The following is a 17,305-nucleotide window of genomic DNA, read 5'->3' on the forward strand; positions in this document are numbered from 1 at the left end:
TGTTTATTCATATTTTATTTAATTTAACAATCTTTTTTCCACTAGCATTGAAGCTTTATGTAGTCTATTTAAAAGGACAGCATACTTCCTCTTTGTTAATTTCTTTGAAGAGCAGCAAACTAACGAGCTTGATCTGCCATTCCATTTTCAATGAAATAGCCAACAATAGCTCAAATGTTATTTTAAGTGAATGTAACTGGAACAGTCAAACAAAAGGTCACCCATTTTACTGGTGTGGAAAAATACAGTATGGGCCTCCTACCCTCCCAGGGCTGTTCAGTACTTTCTATGATCAAAGGCAAGTGGACTTTGGCCTTAATACAAGTATCTTCTTATCTCCCCTCATTCATACATATTATTTGCAACACAATTTAGCCACTGTATTTTACAGTGACTTGTATAAACAAATTTGATTTATCCCACAGGAAAAAAATACAAACATCTCCCTGCATCCAAACTTATACATAAACCAATTTTAAGTTTCAAATACATTTATTACAAATATACATTGATTTTTTGCTGTGAATTACATCACATAATTTGAGTCTGCAGAAGGAACCGAAAAAACATTTAGGTTAACAGAAGAAAAGCATTTTTTGTTGTTGTTTTTCAAATATAGTGTTCACTCACAGAGCTTTAGGCAACTAAAATGTCAATGTGTAAAGAGTTTACTGAAACAGATTTAATGATCTCCAAATGACAGCAATAGCTATTTGGTTAGGAAAAGCAGAGTCAAGGTTCACCTTCTGAAAATACCGTTTTGTTACTATTACCATGGGCATCCCACATCGTCACCTTCATACCAAAATCCGGTTTTATTTATAGCAGTAGTACAGTTTTTAAAGAAAGTCAAGCAACACATTTGTTCTGTTGAAATTGCAGAATTCTTGAAATCCTAAACTGAAAGACCATTTCCACCCTCCCAGTTTTTCAAGAAATATTTCCGTGATTTTGATTTGTTTTCCTGTACTACAGCCCCTCTTTTCTCTGTAATCCCCCTATGTTTGACACATGAAGTTCTATGTTTGAAGTTCCTCCTGGCTGGCTGCCACTCTTCTTCCTGCATCAAGTCCATATTTCTGTCAGTGACTTCGTAAGATATGTACAAACTCTTACCCACATACATCAGATGACATGTTTTCTATTCCACCTACAACTCCCTCCTTTTTGCTTTGCTCTTTACCAAAGGTTTAAACAGAGCAGCTCTTCCCCCAATTCTTTTAAAGATAGGAAATTCTTTAAAAAACATGTTACACTCCTGCGTAACCTACATAAGGCGCTGTCAAACAAGTCTCCCATGACACCTCTGGGTCCCATGTCCAATCATAAGAACACCCTTACTTCCCTCCTAGAATAACTTCCCCAAATTATTGCCCTCAATGGCATGCCCACCCCACCCCATTACGCACAATGCAATAACCTATCCTGTCAGCTTGATGTTTCTCCTACTTTTCATACTACCTTGACTTTGCACACTATACCTTGGCAAAAGGCACAAATGCCATTATAGGTGTTACTACAGGCTGACCACAGAGACACTGAACGGTTCCCCATTTCTTGCTCAGCCTCTTCTGTACCATCTGCCTGTTTCTGTAAGACCTGTATGTCTGCAACAGACCTGGAGAACGCTGTCCCTCTGCCAAAGTTGACTAGGAATTGAGCAAGTGGTTCAGAAGTTACTGGCATCGTGGGAGGACAGGCTAATGGACAGATGGATGGACAGATGGAACAATTGCATAAGCAACCTTCCCTCAAACTAAAATAAAACTTTGAAGTCCCACCTGTTCCACAAAAAATTTCATCAGCTCTTACCGCTCCTCACTTCAAGGTTTTCTGTTTTATAATAGGTTATACTGCATAAAGTAGTAGCTTCAGTCTATAGACTTACCGGATCAACTCATTACTGACTGTACATCACGATGTACAGCTAAAGTTCTCCATAAATAACTGTCTTTAAATGCAAGCTGCACCCAAACAAGATTTCACAGTCAAGTAGAAAAGGAATGGTTGCATAAAAACATTATAATGACATCTAATTGAAAACATCCTTTGTAATAATAATAATGTCAAAAAAGAAAAGGAGAAAGGAAACAAGACTTCCGGGGTGGGGTTTTTTGTGTTGGGCTGGGGGGGTGTTGGTTTGTTTGTTTGGTTCTTTTTTTAGAAATACAAAAAGATGTAGAGAAGTAAAAATAAAGACTACTACCAATTAAAGGATCTGCAAAGGCGTCTTGCATTTCAACAGCCTAAGATTGTGTGAAGGGATGAAAGAAAAAGCTGTGCTAGATGAACAGATGGATCAGGAAAGTGTGAAGAGGTCCATAAGGTAGACTCAAGTTTTTAAAGCACAAAACTTCTGAAGCAAGCATAGACTGATTGTAGGTTTTTTCATACAAGGATTAGTTAAGGTAAGGGATTTGGGGGTTTTCTTTTAGGGTTTTTTTTTAAAACTTATAGATGTAGGTAGATAACAGCATAACCATGTGTGCATGTCTGGAATGGTGGATTCTGGGATACTGCAACTCCATCCTTGTCTGATGGTAAGGCAAAGAAGGGTGGAAGCATTTTTGCAGAGGTTAAGCGAACAACCATATGGCAACATTGTTGATGTGGCAGATTAAGAGTAGAAACAAAAAAAAAAGGGGGGGAAGATCAGAGCCAAAAAGAGGAGAAAAAAACCAAAACACATCTGCTTGCATCAAAGACCTTTTGCTTCCTTTTAGCTGGAATTCTCTTTTCAAGTGCTCAAAATAAGATAATGCAGGCAGTGTCATTAAAATTAGTTGAGCACTGTCAGGGGAAGAAAAAGGTGCCCTGGTAAGAGAAGAATAACTTCATTTTATACAACTTTTTCCTAGTGACATTTTAGGAATAAACATATTTTTAGGAAAATACTGCTTTTGAGCAGAAGGTCTAACCAGGCAAGCTCCTGAGGCCTCTCTTACATCCTCGATGTCAATTATCACTTCAAAATCCCTAAGCAACCCTATTAAAAACAGCAGCAGAAAGTCAAGGAGGGGGTATTCTATATTTGTTAATAGATTCAGCCTCACTTCAGCAAACCTCCATCTTGCAATAAAAAAAGATATAATTTTAAAAAGTGTATGTTCTGAGGTTCACAGCTGAAAATTATTAACATCTACTGTCACTGCTATGACAATTGCCTACTCTTAGACTAATAAGCAGCTTTAACTTTTGGATGAATAGTTCTATACATAAGTAGCCCATAAGCAAATTAAACTTTTTTGATCTCAAATGGTACATAACATAAAATCTAAACTTAATCTAAGTTATCATAGATCTATGCCCATCCCCTGTTTCTCAAACTCAAAATATATTCTAACACAGAAAACACTTAAAGAGCTGCCAGTATATCTACCAACTATTTTGAACAACACAAATTTGAAATATCAATTAAGATGTGAGAATAAAAACAGTTTAATATACTATATAAGGTGCTGTATGTTTTGACAGTTTTAAGATTTCTTCACCTCTGAAGGGGGTCACTAAAACTGAAGTTAGCTGGGCCCCAACCCTGCATACACTTCTCCATACACAATACAACTGAAGCTAAACATACATTTAACTCATTACATGTGCACAAATGTTTGTAGAGAGGTCTTAAGTGGCTCCAGGGAATAAACAAAATGTTGCCAAGTGTTCAAAATAGAAAACAGAAGAGGAAACTTTTCCTGTAATTTGTTTTCAGCTACTGTAAAGTTTTTACTGATCACAGCAGGTTAACAGGAATTTAGTGTAATAGCTCTAACAAGAGCAGCTTTACAAGAGCTGGCTATGACATATCCTCAACTTCCATGGACCTCAGTTTTGCTATTACTATTTAAGTTAACGGCCAAAAATGCAATCTACAAAAAAACCCCACCATCCTGAAAGATGCAGAACAATCAAACTACATTACGTTTATTCATGGAAAACCACTCTGATGAACCTGCAATTAACATGACAGGCTGCAGCAAGCAAGATACCAGGCATACTGAATTTTGTTGTAAGAGTAACAACCAGCAGAGAGTAACATCCAAATCATTCCAGCAAGCATTTGGGGCTTATCTACAACAGGACTCCCACCAGAACACATTTTCCTCTTCACCATCATCTAGAAATGTTGTCCACATGAAAAGGGAGAGGAGAGAGAAAAAGAGTAGTGCACACCACCAAGCATCCTGAGTCTGCAACATTCAGGGCATACTGGAACTTCTTTTTCTACCAACACCAGCATAGGGCTGATGCACACACAGGCAAATGCAGGGGGTTTGTGAGATGTGAATTACACACAAATATGGCCTTCTTAAGATGGGGAAATGTAGCAACAAGTAGAAAGCTTATAAACATAAATTTACTGTGCCCTCAAGTTTAATTCAAAAGTTTCTATGCTTTAAAGATAAATATACAAAGTACAAAGTCCCACTTGCTGGTACAAAGCTTAAAAAAGCTACCAGCTGGCAGTTATTTTCTGGCCATGAAATCAGGTAATTTAACAAGTTAAAACGTCACCCAGTCTATCACATACAGACTAAACAAATATCCACCTTCTCAAGGTCATAAAGGGATAAGACTGTAAAGCTCATGTAGACTGATGTACATTCAAGTAGCTATTCACTTACTTCATATGTAAGTGGGACTTCACAGCTGAGTAGTTGCTCACTTCATAAGCATTAAGCTCAAAGTAAACCAGACATACTGATTCTATGCCAGATAGTTACCCTACATAATTATCAGTTCAGTAGAAACTTTAAAAAATCCATTTAAAGATCACAAATTCTATGAGTTTGAAAACTGTTTCCTCACAAACACAAGGGCTTCACAATTAGTTGTTAGACCATGAGATCAACCAAAACATAGTTCTAAGGAACCAAGCTAAGTAAGAACTCTGTCCTACAAATAAATCATTGTAAGTGTTAACCATTTCTTTGAATTCACTAGGAAATGTACAGTTCCTACAACACACGACAACTTTTAAACACCGATATCTAATTATGAAGAAAAGTGGAGGAAGGGGTGAAAAAAGTTTTGGTTTCATATTCAAGTCCCAAGAATTTTACATTTTTTTTATACTTAATAGTTGGATAAATATTTTATTCTACTGAAGCTTACAGCCATATCCTCCCTTTCCTTCAGCTGAATGAAGCACTGTGTTACCATTAACATCTGTACTTCTATAGTCATCTGTAAAAAAAAGTTAACAGACAGTGCTACAACTAACCAGAATAAGAGAGCTCTATGTGGATGGCATAATGCGAATTCAGTTAAGAACTGATTCGCATTTTGGTTTTTTCAGAGAAGCAATTTGGGGGCTTCCCTCCCCACCTTTTTTTTTAAATATTGCCATGCAATTATTTCTTGTGAATGCCATCCACACCATGACTATCTTCTTTTCCCAAAATAAGTGTCAGTGATAAATTAATTTATCCTATTGTTAAAAATAAATCAACTAAAGGATTAATTTGCAAGACATCAACAGGCAATTCCAACCCTCTTAGATTAGGAACACAAATTTCGAAGCCAAACTGAAACACACTAATATCTCTTCTGAAGTGATGTTAGAAAAATAAATCTAACTGCACTAAAGCTAGAATTAAAAGCTTCTGAAGACCTAAATACTTCAGTATACCAGGTAAGTATCATAGCATCATATATTAACTATACCTACTTATTTCATACACATTTTCCTCATTTTAAGACACAGCAACAGATTATTTTGACTCTACAGCAACTAAATAGAACTTAGGTATGAACTTTCAAATGAACAGAGAAGCAGAACCCAACTCTAACTTGAGAGCCCATACATTCATTTCTGAAAGTTATTTTGCCTAAAAGAAACAATCATGGAAGTTCTCTGAAGGCTAGCCTATTCCTATAGAATTCTCATGGTTGCCTCAGCAAAGAGAAGGGGGAAAAAATGCAATATTTCTATAGCAACACAGTTTAAGACACGTAGAACCTTTTAAATTTATTTTGTTCTTTCATCATGATTTCATCAAGATCTTAACATAATTATTTCTGCTATGCTAAAGTATCTTAACACAGTGACAAGGAAACATATTACCACATTCTAAATAAAACTCCCTTATTTTTAAAAGCTGCATACATTAGTGTTGTGAACATTCAGAAAATTAACATTTTTTCTTCATCCATATTTAATATTCTGAAATTGCACAGACTCAGCAAGAGGGCTGATGTAACAGCTATTTCCTTAGTTTACTTATAAATTAGTGAGCATTAAAACAATACATACTATGAAATTAATTCTTATTGCTTCTGATGCAGAAAGCCAGTATTACCATTCACAAACAAATCTTCTTCTAGAAACTAAGTATTATAGTTACAATACAAAATTTGGAACCAGGAAATAAACTCTATTACTCATTATATTACATACATTCTTTAGTGATAGCAAGTAACTGATCATTCTCATGCCTTGATGTTCTGATGTGAAAAATCAAGACAAAAAAAATCTAAGTTGCTAGATTTAGCTCGAGTAGTGCCAAAAGTCTCAAACAGAAGTTATGACAAATGTAAGCCATTCTTGTTCCTTTCACACGATGAGCACACAGTTCACAATGACTTATTTAGCCTCCATGTCAACACGTTTTCAGGGTGGCTCCCTCTCATTACTGTTCCATGACCCATGTTTATGCTCTGCTCAGGGTAAGCGTATAAGCTCAAGAAAATTCTCAAAAATAAGAATTCATATCTTATCCAGAGCTTAAATAATACCTAGGGAAACTGCTGGTTAGTTCTTTCTTTTCAGATTTCTACTGCTGAAACGTTGTGTGTTCGAGTGAGAGAGAAAGCTAATGCTTATATGTGAACAGTTTTCAAGAGCATCCATATATAGTCAGCATTATAAATAGCTATTTTTGTAACAGCACTGAACTGACTTTTTGTTATATATAGAGAGAGGGTGTTCTCTGCATACAGAAATTATTCTCTTATTCTACCTTGTACTTGCTGTCTTAACTCTCCTCCCACTCACGTAGTCCTGCTCCATACAACAGAACTAGCCACTGCCAGTGTCAAACCACACTGGCACTATAGTTCATAGAATCATAAATACCAGAGTCAAAGGGACCTCAGGGATCACCTGGTCCAACCTTTCTTGGCAAAAGCACAGTCTAAACAAGATGGCCCAGCACCCTGTCCAGCTGAATCTTGAAAGTGTCCAACGCTGGAGATTATCCCAGTGGCTGATTGTTCTCATTGTGAAAAATTTTCCTCTTGTGTCCAGTTGGAATCTCCTCAGGAGTAACTTGTACCTGTTACCCCTCATCTTTCCCATGTGACTCCCTGTAAAAAAAGGGAGTCTCCATATTCTTTGTAACCACCCTTTTAATACTGGAACATGGTGTTAACTATAGCAGTGGGCCAATAATACTTTCCAACAGACTAGCCCAAACCTCTTTTTATAAAGAGGCTCTCTCTATACAGACCACACTTTTTATTTCTTTATTTACCTATGGCTATTTCACTACTAAAAAAGGCTCATGAAATGGATATTCCCAATGATTTAGTTAGGAATATGGATCTACAGTAAACATTTCAGTATTTAAATCGCAAAGTGTATTTTTTCATTATTATTAAACTGAAAGGATCTACGAGAACATTGAAATGGATCTGCAATTTCTTTGTTTCAACACCTCAGGTTTTGAACACTAAGCCAGAGCAGATCAGCTACAACAGGTTTGTTACAACTCTCACTATAAGGTCAGGCAAAAGGAATCACCTAGTTCTAGCTTCCATAAAGTTCAAATTTAAAGCATTTAAAAAAATAATCTTTAACATAAACCAACAATGGATTATGTATCAAGTTAATTAAAATTGTTAACATTCAATTATAGTTAAAAATCAGCCGTAATTCAAAAACACAGATGGAAAAAATACTTGCGTGGTAACTGCTTTCAACTACAGGTCTAAGCACTGGCTGAAATTAATTAAAAAGATTTTGTTCCAAAATATGGTATAGCACTTGCTCCTTGCAGCACTTGATTGCTACAGTTTAAGATTTCTCGCCTTTCCTACAAACTACGGTCTTTCACCCATTGTAATATATGATCCCGTTTTTTGACCTGCCAGAAAAATCTAAGGGGCTAAAACATGGCTACAAAAATTCCGATACAATTATTTAAATCCTTAAACACTACAGTTTTAGGTAAATACTGACAAACAAGGCCATGCTCCTGTGTGTTATTTAATGTGGAGGCTTCTTTAGGCAGAGAGCTCTCTCCTAGCAGAACATCTTGCCAGAAGTACAAAGGGGGAGATTTTCCTTCCTATTGCCAAATGAGCAAAATGAAAGAAATCTTTGAACACCCACACAACTAGAGGTAGTATTTAAGTCTGTACAATAAAAAAAGCCAATACTTCTATTCTTCAATCTACCTGTTAAAATGGCGCTTTTTATTTCTACTACAGGCAGGTATGTATTTTATAAAAAGCTTGCCTTTTTTTTTTTTTTTTTTTGCAACTGCAGACATCTTCACTATTAAGTCAGCACACACACCAAAACCAAGAAAAATCTTAAAGATCATGTTGTTTCACGTAAACCCATCAGACTATTTGAAATGTTAGATTTGACATTCTTGCACTGAGATCTCTGGAAAAAAATAATTAAGTGTTCTCATAGACAGTAAAATCAAGAGGGAATTGTAGGTTGTGCTAGCCAAGAAACCATTATCAACTGGCAATATACAATTTGATCGCTCATTATACTGGAAGCTGGTAGTGCTCAACAGCAGAGAGACATGAGAACAACAAAAGAAACTAACAGGACAATTTAAAACTTCTGTCCTGCAATACTGCAGGACCTGAAAGCCATTCATGATGTGCAATCTATCAGTATGCCAAAGGATTTTCCTAGCCCTGCTGTTTTATATTCTCCCATAGCCTGTTTGAAAGGTCTGAAGCTTTGCTAAATAAACACATATTTGCAATAAATAAGAACTCTTCCAGGTAGAACCGCAACTAATGCATTACCATCTTGACAAACCTACTGGGTAGAAGTCAGGTAACAGCTTCCCTCAACCAAGGCATGGCACACAGGAATTTGCATGATCATTACTAATTTCACTATGGCAGTTTCAGGCTGTTGCTGTCTCAGGCAGTACCTGCCGCAGCAGCAGCACACGATGCAGACAGGAGGAGGATCTCGGAGAGGGAGGCTGGAGTAGTTCAGCAACAGCACGCAGAGCCCTCACATACACCAAAGGGAACCGAACAGGAGCAGAGCTGCTCGCTCCTCCAGCCCAGGAAAGAGGCATCGCACACAAACCACACAAAACCCTGCTTGTAAAAAAATCCTTTTCTTTTCCATACGCTCAAGTCCGAGGATAGCAACCGAGTTCTCCCTGCTCACCGAGCAATACTGAAGATGAAACCTGAGAGGAGAATCAAGGAATAGCCCAGCAACGGGAATCCCGGCATCCCTCTTCCTCCTAGCGGCTCCGGCCGAGGAGCAGCCTTCCCTCCTGGGTGTTGGCCCCTCTCACGCTCTCCATCACCGCTCACCCGCCGGGTAACAGCCAGCTATATTTTCTCATAACTGGCACAGAAAATACACAAGCCCGTCGACAGTGCGACTGATAAAAAAAAAAAAAAAAAAGGCAAAAACCAACCAAAAAACCCACCGCCACCAACACAAAAAAAACCAACACAGAAACCCGCAGGGAAACACTCCCTCCCCCCGATGGCAGTAACCTCGGGAGTATCGTTACAGCAAAAGCCCGAGCCCGCAGCGCGGCGGAAGGGAACACGGGGAGGAAGCGGGCACGGCCAGCGCCAGGCGGGGAGCACGGGCGGAATCCCACAGGCGGCCGCCCCCCCCCCCCGCCCCGCTCCCGGGGCACCTCAGTGCAACCCCGGCCAGCGGGACCGAAGAGGGGCCGCGCCCGCCGGCTCTGCCCCGGACGAGAGGGGCGGCGAGCGGACACGGTGCCGCCGCCAGACCCCGCTCCCTCGCCCCCTCGGCCCCGGGCCGGGCGCACCTGGGCTGCGGCGCTTCCCTGCCCGCCGGCGGAGACCCCCGCCGGCGGAGACCCCCACCGGCGGGGACACCCACCGGCCCCACGCCCACCGGGGCAGCGCCAGCGAACGGCTCCCGGCGGGACGGCGGGGGGAGGGGGGTGGGCGGCGGCCGCCCAACGGCGGCGGGGGCGCGAGCGGCGGCGGTCGCGCGGCCGGGCGGCGGTGGGGTAGTAGGGACGGAGCCGAGGGAACGGGGTGAGGCGCGGGACCGCCCCGCCGCCGCAGCAACAGCCCGGCAGGTGACAGGTGAGGGCAGCGGAGGGCAAGGGGCGACCTGCCGGCGCTCGCCCGGCCCCGCGCAGCTCCCCTACCTCCGCTCCGGCGCCGCCGCTGCTCTCGTTACACCCGGCGGCGCGCGCTCACTCGCCCGCCGCCGCCGCCCCCTCACTCCGCTCCCCCGCCCGCCGCGATCCCTCCCTAGCGCGGCGCTCAACCGATGCCACTAGCCACCCGGCCCCGCCCTCAAGCCCGCACTGACATCCCCTCTCACCAATAGCAAAGGAATGAGCCGGCCTCAGGCTACGCCTACAACCTCCTCGACCAATAGAAGCTGGCCGTGATCCTGCCCCGCCAACCCCCACTAGCACCGCCCCCAGCCTCGGTTCGGTTGCCTCGCAGACGCCGAGAAACGGACGCTGGGCTGCGGGCGGCGGCGGGCCCGGGCCGCGGGGGTAGCGTCGGGGGAGAGGCGGCGGCTGAGGGCAGGTCGGGCTTCGGGAGGGGCGGCAGCAGTCACGGGTGACAGCCCCGCTGCTGGCAGCGCAGGCAGGTGGAGGTGCGGGGTGTCGGCCTCCGGCAGCAGCGAGGGCTGTGAGGGACGTGGCCCTCGCTGGACAGGCAGGAAGGCCAGGTGGCTTCTGGTTCGAGGGGATTTCGCCTAACTGGTGGGCTCTTCTTCCTTTTCTTTCTTTTTTTTTCTTTTTTTTTTTTTTTTTTTTTGGCGTGGAAACTGGCCCACGCCCCCGGCACGCAGAGCCGTTAGTCACCCGTGTGGGGAACAGGGAGGGGGTGCAGAAGGGCAGTAGGAACTGATGCTGCTTTTGCTGGCTGGATGCAAAGACGGGCAGTCAACAATCAGTATCTCCTTGTTTCCTCAGATCACCTCCTGAAACGGTGAAAATGTCTCCAGCATGCAAACGTTTCTCCCACCTTTAGAAAACCATAACCCCGGCTTGCAGATTGTGTTGCAAGCAGCTGTAAGGCTTGCACTTCCCAGGTTTGCTCACACAAAAAGACAGTTAAAAACTGAAGCCACTTTCAGGCAAACATCGACTATCAGATAGGCATCATGGCAAAATGCAGTTCTGCAAGTTATGAATGCTTGAACTTAGCTTCCATTTTCTTGATATGCTTGAATGCTTATTTAAATTAGAAAAGTCTTATGAAGCCCACTGGACATAACATGCCGTAGGGCTCAGTGATAGCTGAGGATTGCTAATCTAACACTAGCTGAAAGTGTATTTCATTTGAAAGGCTATGAACCTTAAAAAAAATCTGCGTAGACAGATAACAGAGCTTAAGGCATTGCAGTGCATAAAAATCAGGCTTCTCATTTTCATTTGTCGTTCCACACAAACTGCTTCATGAGCCTTGGGGCACTTAAGTGTTTTAGTTTGGATCAGGGATGCAATTTTGAAGTAAATGCTGTCATCATGTCTGCTTACAGTGCTTTGCTTCACAGTGTGATGTGGTGTTGGAGTGCAATGAAGTAGGTCCCTTTAGGACGAAGCTAAACTGGCAGAGGTGCTCCAGGAGTGCACCTAATGCGTTCCAGCCACAAATGAGCACTCAGCAGGACTCAAACTGAACTAGTTGAACACTAGGGATCCCTGAAATTAGTTTAGCTTAGAGATCAGGCCCTCAACACCAACTGTTGCACTCTACAGGTCTTCTGTTAGGCCATGGTGCTTGCCAGTATAGTCAAAGACTTGGAGCTTTGTAGTTCGGAAGGTCCCAGAAGATTTCTAATGTAACATCTGAAAGATCTGATTCATGGTTCACGGCAGGCAGGTGAACTGATCTTCTGAAACTTTGATGCTTAAAAGTCTGCCAAAACTTGCAGTTTTCACATGAATCTTCCTATGTAGTTCTGTCAGGAGTACAACATATCACCCATAGCAATAAGGACAACTTGAACTGAAGTTCAAGATACAATGCTGTGTCTAAATGGTAGAAAAGGTGCTACCAGTGTTGCTACTCTAGATATTGTCAATGGATTTTGTAGTCCTTAATTACCTCCCTATGCCTGTAACTGAGTCCAGGATAGAAGGCAGAGGTGCTACATGTTAAAAATCAAGATAAATGACTGGGTAATGCTTTAATGCTTAAAAATAACAAAATTAATTTTGAGCAACATATGCTAGCAATTAAAACAATTTTTTGCTGTCAGTGTATCTTGTCATTTTAATATGAGGCCAGATTGTAAGTGATGTAGTACATGTTGAATTTTTGTGAGAAGGCATAGACAGAACCACTGCTGTGGCAAAATCTGAGCAGAGAACCGTGCATTTTTTGTTATAACCTATACAAAATCAATTTCCTTTTCCAACAGTGCTTCTCACAAGTAGCCAGTTTCACATGCTAACATGGTATAGTTATTCTTTTTACTGAGATCTGCCTTTTTTTTTATTATTTCTCATACAATATGTGATAGGGAAGATAGAACACTTTATAATACATTTTAATCTTGAGCTTTGCTTCAATAAGGACAATAGTCCATAACATTACATGCCTGAAATCAAACCTCATAGCTTGTCTTCTGGATTTCTTCAGTATTCATAATATTTTTCTCTCCCATCTTGTGGTTGTAACAGAATTGTTAGAGTACAACAGATTTTTGTTTACTGCATCCAAAAGTTTAAGGCTAATTTCACTCAACTATAAAGATGGCATTTTCTAACATGAACCCTTGCAAACCAGGCATGGCTGTGGAGGCCAAGCCCTTTTTTTCTGACATGCACATCATGGTCTATAATAGATAATTTGTTTTAAGAAGCTAGACTAGACTCCACCAAGTCACTAAAATAAAATACAGGAAAAAATATTATTTACCAGGTAAAACAAGCATATATGACTCTGAATACAAATAAGCAGCAGATCTCATTCATAACAAGATACCATTTTTAGACATTTTTTTCCCATGGAGGGGAAATGCCAAAGTTTGGGCCACCTGTGGTTTTTTTCCAGGGACTCCGAAGGGGGTTGTGGAGTAATCCAGGCCAGAGACAAGCACTTGAAGGCAGCAGCCAGATTGTCTTGGCTTCCTTTTTTGGTCCCACAAACTAACTGGCTCAGTGTCAGGCTGGCCCTCCAGTGCAGATCAGAGCAGTCTGATCTGTTCTGCTGGAAACGGCGTGAAGTGCCAAGTCCTATGCACGTCTTCTCTAGGAGTGCCTATGAGTCATTGTATCAGCTAGGCATACAGGCAGCTACCAGTTTGATGGCTAACCAGTGTAACACAGTCTCGGTAGGAAAGAGCTGCTTACCCACTGCATCTGTATCAAGCCACTGACTCCAAGAGTGAAGTAGGAATAAACTTAATGTAAGCATCAGTAGAAGTGGATGGCAAGAGGATACTGAGTAAGTAGCATTACCCACACAGTTTAGGCAGATAGAAATGTAAATACATAGGGCAAGATAGTACCACAGCATAAGAGCCTTTTAACAGGCAAAAATCAATGGGAGTTTTGCCTAGCTGAAAAGTGCAGAAATTGGCACATGGATAGGAGCAGATTATTCATTTCTTCTTTCTTGCAGTGACATTTCATTACATACAGAGGAAACAAAACCCATGAAGAAGTGAATAGATATTGTTTCTTTCCTAGAGTCTTGAGAGAAAACAATGTAACAAAAGGGAGTGATGCTGATTTTATTATTATTCTCTACAAACTCACTCTTCCTTTCCCAGGAACCAAGCTCTCAGTTGAACAAGCAATAATTTAAAAATAATTTTATCATTAGTTTCCTATACAGCATTGCATATTTAATACAAGCAATAAAGGCCAACAGTAGCAATTCTCAGGTGGTGGAGTCTTCTATAACAGCACTGACATGCTTTTACAAAGCTTTTCTTAAAACATGTATTTTAAAACGTGTAATTTGCAAGTATAGCTCCTGAATGGGATTATTTAATTTTGAAGATAGGGCTCATGATCAGAGTTACAGCTTTATTCCTCCCTGTGCAATCATTTCTGTGCAAGGGCTACAAACGAATTTTTTCCTCCTTCTTTTGGTGGGTGCTGCAACCATCCTTCACCGAAACAGAAAGTGGTTCACTCCACAGGATGTGCCTGGTATGAGTATTTGTGGGGATTCAATAGGGATGAGGGTTTTCTGTGCATCCCCACCACAGAACTGCAGGCTGGTCTGCCCAGCACTTTTAAGCCAAACACCCCTTCCAGGAGAGAGGAACTAACAGAAGAAATAGTCCTTAGTCTATAAGAAATAGTTTTACTGTCTTATTTAACAAGACTTGTTTAGGCTATGAAAAGTACCAATGATCTAGAGCTTACCTACTCTCTGCCTCTTGGTTTAAAAATAGGTTTTCTGTGCTGCTTAGCCACCTGCTGTATTCTCCTCTTATGCATTACCACTGCCCTTTCTTCTGGCTTCCTAAACATATGTGGGTAGATTGCAAGATACATATTCTGCTTTTACAGAGCCAGGACTCAGCCTAATTATAACCTGCAAGATCAGGATGTGACTGTTTTGACTTGCAGAAGCAAAGATGAATAATTGAGTTGTTGACATTTACTTTGTTTAGACATTCTGAGCTCAGTCCACTTTTTACTGTAATTTATTGTGTTTATGACAGTGCTGATACCTGATGAAAATGACCTATCTATGCAAGCCATCATTTGCATTGTATTTCCAATGAAGTAAATGGACTTCTAGCAAAGTAAAAACACTTCAATTGTTCTTTTATGATTCTAAAGCCAGTGTGGTTTTATAACTTCTCCATGACAAGAAAATAGTACACAGAATAAAGTTAAATAATATTTCTTTCCAGACTACAGTAATTTAGAAAATCTGACATTTCAAAGAACTATACACCTTTATTTCAATAATAATGACTAGTTATGGTTAATGGATTTCATTCATCCTAATATCTCTTACTGTGTGTAATAGGCACCTTCTGTGTGCACGTAGGTAGCTTTGCCCGTGAAGTATTCCATCCTTGAGTATAATTCACAGTTTTATGTCAGCATTTCGTTGGAACAAGACAAGGGGTAAGACAACATGATTGTAGGGTGGCTTTCTGTTGCAGCAGTCTGTGTCTTAAGCTCTTGAGGGCAATTCCTGTATGTCTAGACCACCAGTGCCTCAGTTCTCAGCCCATCTCAGAATAATGGTACTGACATACAATATTATAGTCTCATAGATCACATTGCCTTCTACCTCTTTTTTTCCCCCCATGGAGCTCTGGTCTCCCTAGCAATGATGTCAGAAAGAAAGCAGATTAGATAGGATAGCTAAGTATTTTTTCTGTTTATTATTTTCTTAAGACGAGTTTTGTTTTCAGAACATTTGTAACTTTCCATAAATAGTTTCTCAAAGCATGCCCCTCTCATTATGTTTATGTATTCTGTTTTCCTTCTCTGTCTGACTTGTCCCTCACACTCCTTTCTCTTTTAGTTGCATTTAAACTTAGTTACTATTGATTTCAGCTATACCAGCAGTATCCCCAACTTGGAGCTCTTTTGACCTATTTTCTAAGAGAATAGGTTTCCATAAGAAAGAAGAATCACCCTTCCTCTCTAGAAGAATTAGAATTTATGAACTGTCTTACTAAGCCAAGCTTGATGTAGAGCATCTGCATAGAGAACCCCAAAACTTTATGTACAAAACAGTAATATATGAAATATTGCATCTAGGCTGACATTGTCCTGCTAAATGTAATCTTAAATTAAATCAAAGCTGTAACTTGGTTTTAATATATTTTTAACAAGGGAAAAGATGTGTATATTTTTTGTAGTCTGACATATAGAAGATTATGTTCTAAAATACGAATTTTAATGTAGAAGAGAGAGAGGAGTTGCACAATACCAACATGGCTGAGATGTTACAATTTCTACCTATTGAAACATGTATTATCATCACTATGGTACTTAAAAGAGTCCTGTTCTTGGTCATAATTCTTATTTAGGTGGATCAGGTGTTGTACAAACACAAAATAAGATGATCCCTGCCCCCAAAACCTCATTGTTCAAGAGGTATGTAGTGGTTTGACCCTGGCTGGATGCCAGGTGCCCACCAAAACTGTTCTGTCACTCCCCTCCTCAACAGGACAGGTGGGAGAAATATAACGAAAGGCTCGTGTGTCGAGATAAGGACAGGGAGATCACTCGGCAGTTACCATCATGGGCAAAACAGACTCAGCTCAGGGAAATTAGTTTAATTTATTACCAGTCAAATCAGAAAAAACACTTTCCCCCAACCCATCCCATCTTCAGTGGCTTAACTTAATTCCTGATTTCTCTACTTCTCCCTGACTAGCGCAGGGGAACGGGAGTTATGGACAGTTCACCACACATTGTCTCTGCCGCTCCTTCCTCCTCACATTCTTTCCCTGTTCCAACCTGGGGTCCCTCTCACAGGAGAGAGTCTTCCATGAACTTCTGCAGTGTGAGTTCTTCCCACAGGCTGCAGTTCTTCACTCATGGTGCAGCCCCTCAGGAGCAGGCTGCTCCAGTGTGCGTCCCCCATGGGGCTACAAATCCTGCCAGCAAACCTGCTCCAGCCTGGGCTCCTCTCTCCATGGGGCCGCAGGTCCTGCCAGGAGCCTGCTCCAGTGCGGGCTGCCCCTGGGGTCACAGTCACCTCCTTTGGGCACCCACCTGCTCCACTGTGGGGTCCTCCACAAGCTGCAGGTGGATATCTGCTCCAGTGTGGACCTCCATGGGCTGAGGGGCACAGCCTGACTCACCATGGTCTTTGCCACGGGCTGCAGGGGAATCTCTGCTCCAGCGCCTGGAGCCCCTCCTGCCTCCTTCTGCACTGACCCTGGTGTCTGCAGACAGTTGCTGCTCTCACGTAGTCTCACTCCTCTCTCCCACTGCTGCAGATCATTATTGTTTTTCTCCTTCGTAACATGCTATCACAGAGGTGCTACCACCGCCGCCGATTAACTTGGCCTTGGCCAGCGGCAGCTCCATCCTGCAGCCGGTTGGCGTTGGCTCCGTTGGACATGGGGGAAGCTTCTGGCATCTTCTCACAGCAGCCACCCCTGTAGTGCCCCACCCCCAAACCTTGCCACGCAAACCCACTA

General features: G+C 41.7%; 1 protein-coding gene across 4 annotated transcripts in view; it reads right to left on the reverse strand.

Moving 5' to 3' along the window:
- CDKL5 (cyclin dependent kinase like 5) overlaps window positions 1–10,416 on the reverse strand; it is a 140,669-nt gene extending 130,253 nt beyond the window's left edge. For all 4 annotated transcript variants that reach the window (XR_005102622.1, XM_037377254.1, XM_037377253.1 and 1 more), the window contains exon 1: window positions 10,350–10,416. The gene's annotated coding sequence lies outside the window, so the exon portion shown is untranslated. The remainder of the gene's footprint in view (window positions 1–10,349) is intronic.
- Window positions 10,417–17,305: the final 6,889 nt, after the last annotated feature.

Source organism: Falco rusticolus, chromosome 2, assembly GCF_015220075.1.
Source record: "Falco rusticolus isolate bFalRus1 chromosome 2, bFalRus1.pri, whole genome shotgun sequence".
In the NCBI taxonomy this organism is placed as follows: domain Eukaryota; kingdom Metazoa; phylum Chordata; class Aves; order Falconiformes; family Falconidae; genus Falco; species Falco rusticolus.